Source organism: Dipodomys spectabilis, unplaced genomic scaffold (genome assembly GCF_019054845.1).
Source record: "Dipodomys spectabilis isolate Male_0828 unplaced genomic scaffold, ASM1905484v1 ptg000421l, whole genome shotgun sequence".
NCBI classification, from domain to species: Eukaryota; Metazoa; Chordata; class Mammalia; order Rodentia; family Heteromyidae; genus Dipodomys; species Dipodomys spectabilis.
In genome coordinates this window covers 2041942-2047858 of record NW_024871098.1, presented here as the reverse complement: position 1 = coordinate 2047858, position 5917 = coordinate 2041942, and the positions used below count along the sequence as shown (strand labels likewise).

General features: G+C 34.1%; 1 pseudogene; it reads right to left on the bottom strand.

The window, feature by feature from the left end:
* Positions 1–4074: 4074 nt before the first annotated feature.
* LOC122097296 lies at positions 4075–4171 on the bottom strand (annotated as a pseudogene).
* Between the last annotated feature and the right edge of the window lie 1746 nt (positions 4172–5917).

Genomic DNA, 5917 nt, shown 5'->3' with positions numbered 1-5917 from the left:
ATTTTGCAAAGAAAGTGATTTTCAACAGAAATCCGGAAAGAGTTTATCCAACTTGTGTTTCACAGGAATCACCAGAGAATAATACCTGTTTGGTCAAGTCGGTCCAAATCACTCCATGAGTGTATCTTAAAAGTATAACCAATTTAAGAGGTCAAATACGTATTTTGTACTGACAATCATCTTATAGCAATAACTTACTAACTAATTATGTCTGTATCTTCTTATCTAACATACAATAAAAGCTGAAAGCGGTCTCTTTTTCTAACTTAATATTGTAAGTGCTTTGATTATGATGTTATTATTAGACAAATAATATGTACAAAGGGTGGTTCCACTGAAATGACATGACAGAACACTGATAAATAAAAACATTGCAACACACTTAGCTTTTTTCAGCCTCACCCTGCCACATTGGCAAGCAACATTGCAACAGCACACGCACACATATACACATACATACATGTTCACACATGTACACACACATATACATGCATGCTAAACTCAGGGTTTTTTGTACAAAAAAGTCCAAATAAAATATTAGTGATTAGCACAAATGATAATATGCCTTATTACAAAATAATACATAAACCATTACCACGCATGTTACATTTTACCTGCCTCTCCACATGTGACCACTTAATTTATTTTTAATTAATTAATTACCTTATTAATTAATTTATTTGTTTGGTGCTAATACTAGGGCTTGAACTCAGGGCCTGGCTTTGTCCCAGAATTTATTTTTTTGTTTCAGTTATCTCAAGGCTAGCATTTTACTGCTTGTACAACAGCTCCATTTCTAGCTTTTGCTGGTTACTTTCAAATCAGAATCTAATGGACTTTTTTCTTGGTCTGCTTTCAAACCACAATGCTCAGATTTCATCTTCCTGATTAACTACTACTAAAGACCTAAGCCATCAGTGTGGCTTCTACTTTTTCCTCTATAGTTATCTAATGTACATACTTAGATGGTAATTTTAAAATGAGAGTATAGAAGCAAGATGTACAGTGATGATACTGTCTTGTCAGAAATTCATGTTAGTAATGTAAATTTATTCTTAAAACCATACACAAAAAATACCATGATATAGTGTAAGAGAACTCACTATTGAACATTTGAGTCTTAAGAGCTTTCTAATAGATCCATTATTTATTGGTACCCAACATTAGAAAAATGTATGAGGCATTGGTAAAATAGAAGTGTTTTTCATGACTACATACATTCCTTCTTTTTATAAGACACTTGCTTTCATCTAAAAAGTAGGCCTGTCTATTGTCTTCATGTGATTTTGATGATTGAAAGTGCTTAGTGAGAAGGTCAAAATGTATTAGTAGTCCTTCACTATCAATTCTCATTTTCTTCTTGGAGAATATAATGATCAAATCAATAGTTCAGAATCAGCAAGCAATTCTTCAGAATCATGCTTCCAGTGCAAGTGGATCACCAGTAAGAAATCCTCAATACCAATTTCCACAAAGTTTTGTCACAGATACAATCTCCCTGCCTTCTCTAGCTGCTTTACTTTCTTATTCCTTCATTGTACAAGAAAAGTATGATTCAACTGATTTCAGTCAAATCTGTTACTAGAATTATCCATGATTTATTTTATTGTCTGTAATTTGGTAAAGTTATGTCTCTTTACATAGGCTACTAAAAATGTATTTACTAATTTCAAGTAAATACATAAATTCTATTTCCATCTCTTTTAAAAATAAAATTTTGTCTGTTCTTCAAATTGATCAGAGGCATGGATTTTGTGGCTAGCTAGGTCATTACACATCTGTCTCTTTCTTTCTCTCTACCTTTCATGGTTCTCATAATATGACTGCTCCATAATTATCCTCATTTATTTTGCTTTTATATTTTTGGTTGCATCATTTCACTTTTTGCTCTGCCATTTCCCAAATCATTTATATAGAAGGCATTATTTCCTATTTTCTCATGCCTAGAATAAGCTGCACATGAAGACATCACTGGTCCTCATTTTCAGTGTGTATGTTTGAATACGGAGGAACATCTTTCCTCTGCTCTCCATCAATTCCCTACTCTCCAGTTAGAATAATTTCGAATAGTAAAATTGGAAAAAGAGAAAATAAATCATGTGAATAAACAGTTGCAGAAAATTCACCAGATATTTCTTCCCAGTTCAACCTATGTGAACTACTAGGGAAATACATGGACACCTCATTCCCACTGGCACTCAAAGCCTCTGGTTAGTCAATTCTTAGGAATATGGGGAACAAGATGAAAAAGTAAGGAATGGAATCAATTGCAGGAAAAAAAAATTGGAGAAGGATCCAAGCAATTTTCTTCATTGGGCTGCCGAAAATATTCAGCTTATTACAGTGCGGAGACTTCTTTCCCAAAAGGCCACTCATGTGAATAGTAGGGATGATGATGAGTATACCCCTCTTCGAGAAGCCTACAGTGGACACTTAGACATTGTCAGTGAGTTAGTGTCTCAAGCGGCACATGCAATAACTGTAGATGACTGCACACCCCTGCACAGTGCATATACGTGGAATAATACCAGAGTGGCTTCTTTCTTACTTCATCATGATACAGATACCAATGCCCAAACTAATGGACTCTTTTTTTAAAATTTTTTTTTGGTCTGGTCGTGGGGCCTGAACCCTGGACCTGGACGCTGTCCCTCAGCATTTCAGCTACAGGCTAGCACTCTACCACTTGAGCCACAGCATCACTTCCGGCTTTTTTTCTGCTTATGCGGTGCTGAGGAATCGAACCTAGGTCCTCATGCATGCAAGGCAAGCGCTCTACCACTGAGCCACCTTCCCAGCCCAAATATTTTTGTTTGTTTGAATTTTGTTGTGGTGGTGTTATTTTTTTGGTCGTACATGGGGCTTGAGCTTTGGGCTTGGGTGCTGTTACTGTGCTCTTCAGCTCAAGGGGAGCACTCTACCACTTGAGCCACAGTTCCACTTCCCCAAACTAAAGGACTTTTGACAGCCTTACATCTTGCTTTCGAGAATTGAGATAGTAAAGATATGCTGGATAGCCTTCTGTTGAACCATTATATAAAACCAGGCCTGAAGAACAATATAGAAGAAACTGTATTTGATATTGCCAAAAGGATAATTATGTATCACTACCTCTATGAAGTTGTGAAAGGCTGTACAAATTGTTCACCGAAGTCCTAATGGTCGGGTTAAGGTTCTTAAATTTCAAAAATGCAAGTCCATCTTTTGTGTCCCTACAAAACATTTTCACAATCTAAATAAGAGCAATATCTTTTTTTTGGTCAATCATGGGGCTTGAGCTCTGTGCCTGGGAGCTTTCCCTGTGCTCTTCACCTCAAGGTGAGCGCTGTACCACTCGAGACACAGCTCCACTTCCAGTTTTCTAGTGGTTTATTTGAGATAAGAGTACCACAGACTTTCCTTCCCACGCTGGCTTTGAACCATGATCCTCAGATCTCAGTCACCTGTGTAGCTAGGATTATAGGCATGAGCCACCAGTGCCCGGCAGCACCAATATTTTACTGTAAAAATTCATGGATTCCGTGGAATTCTTCCAAGTGAATTTCCTGCCTTGGATGTAAAAATGTATTCAATAGTTTTTGTATACATGTATAATAATTTCTTCAGAGTTTGTGATTTTTTAATCAGAAGTAAGTTTAATTTACCTGTTGAAATGAGTAGTACAGAAACTAAAATATTTCTGATGCTTGTCTGAAAAATATATTTTAAAATATTCTATATTCTATGTTTGCATAATGTTCATAATTTATTTTCTCCTAGATATACTTTGAATTCTACATTATTTTATAATATATAGGTTCATTAATCTGTCCTTTCTGATTGCATTCCATATAGAACAGTTTGATTCCTTTTTTTCTAGGTCTTAATAATATTTTTCTTTGGGATAAAATGTCAGTGTTGTCTAATTTGAAAAGTTTTGTAAAGTTTATGCTATGTAAACGCCTTTCTGTGGTGAAGATTTAATACACTGATGTCAAACTAAATTTAATAATATGAATTACATGTATTGTGACACTTGTAATTTTGTAATCAACTTTTTAATAACTGTTTTTCATTTCTTGCATCTGAAGAATGAAAAATATGGAATACTTCTCAAATTTTCATATTATCCTTGTGCAAGTGCCATGTTAATCTCTGTATTGTAATTTGAGTATACGTGCTGCTGAAGCACGTAATATCCTCTAAATTTAAGTAGTTAATGATTCAATCTTTATACAGGCTTATATCTATGGGTGCCTACTTGTAAGAAGGAAACCTTATTGTTCCTAACAATGCTATCGATCTTATTTCCCTTAAATTCTGTGAATAGTGGAAAAAAATTATATTGATCAGTCGATTGCTCACATTTGCAAAATTTTTTTGTCAATGACTATATTAAGTCTTTTTATTTGGTATTTGATCGTACTCTTAATTATTTATAGATAGGTCCAAAGGTGATGGCTTTTTCAAGTACTTATTTATCCAACTGAATTAGCTTTGTGGACCTAATGGATTCAAAGTAAGCATTGCTTAAGAGCTACTTCTAAACTTCTTCAGCTGACAATTTCCCAAATGAGGTGTTACTGGAACAAATGTCTACCTGAGCCTTTACCCTTCTTCCATGTGGGAACAGACCAACTAGAATATCTTACCCTGACAGCAAAGATTTTCTTACTAGAACAAAACAAATCTTGGTTACAAGCGATCATAGAGAGATGAACACTTCAAATAGAACTTTTCAGACTAGAAGGTATTTTATCAAAATATAATTGTTTATTATACCTTCCATTTCAAAAGTAGCTAAAGCCAAGAAGGTGGAAAAATTGTTCGTATGCATGATTACTTTTTGTTCTGGCCTGTCTACGATCCAACCAGGCAGGAAATTACACTACTGCCTTTTTATAACCAAATATTTTCAGAGTTGCAGGAGAAGTGCATATGTTTCTCCTCGTTATTAGGTATTAAATTGATAATGTTTTAATCACAGAGTTTCCTCTTTCCTCCATGCTGTAAATCTACAAATGGTAAAACTTTAGGTCTAACTCTATCAAACACTGAGGTAGAGATAATGGAATAATACTTTAAAACAGAGTTGCCTTTGATACAGTAACTACAACAGAAAAATACAAAATGTGTGCCTTTTACTTATATATAGTCATACATTTTATATTTATATGTGCTGATTTTATATTTCACACAATGAAACTTACTAGAATTAGTTGATAATTTGACAAATAAATTGATATTTATTTTTTTCCAATAAATAGAATTGGAATATAAATAATTAGGTTTAAAATATATATTAGACTATAAAAAGTATCAATGCAATGTTTTTAGTATAAACTTGTGATACATTATAACTGTTCTTTGCCTTATGAATCCACATGGGAAAAGCAAACAAAGCTGTTCAAAGAGGGAAGTTTGGGATAGGGAGAATTTTGAACAGAATTAGATTGTCTAAGGTTATAAATCACCTATATCTGCTGCAAACAGTATCTTTCTTCTACGAGTTTTCTGTCTGAACTGGATAATCTAGTCCTGAGACACACTTGGTAGCTTGTGAGGTAGAATGGAAGAAACAAGATCAAGAACCCATTACTCCACTGGAGAGAAAACAATCCTCTATATTTCCTCTAATCTCTCTTCACTACTCTTTCTTGATACTTTTAAGTCAAATTGCTTTTGAATTATATTTTTTCTTCTTTCTTCTGGCAAAGTAATTGGTCAAAGTAATTTCATTAAATATTATTTGCCATTTTCTTCTTTCATGCTGTTTAATTGGCCAAGTGAGTCCATAAAACTTCCCTCTTGCATTTGGTTGCCATGAAACAACATCTATGTTAATGAGGAGAAATCTAAAGTAAATCTTTTCTCCAGAAAACAGTCCAAGAGGCTGTGATCACAAATATTTGGCTATATATTTTTTCTTTTACCTTGA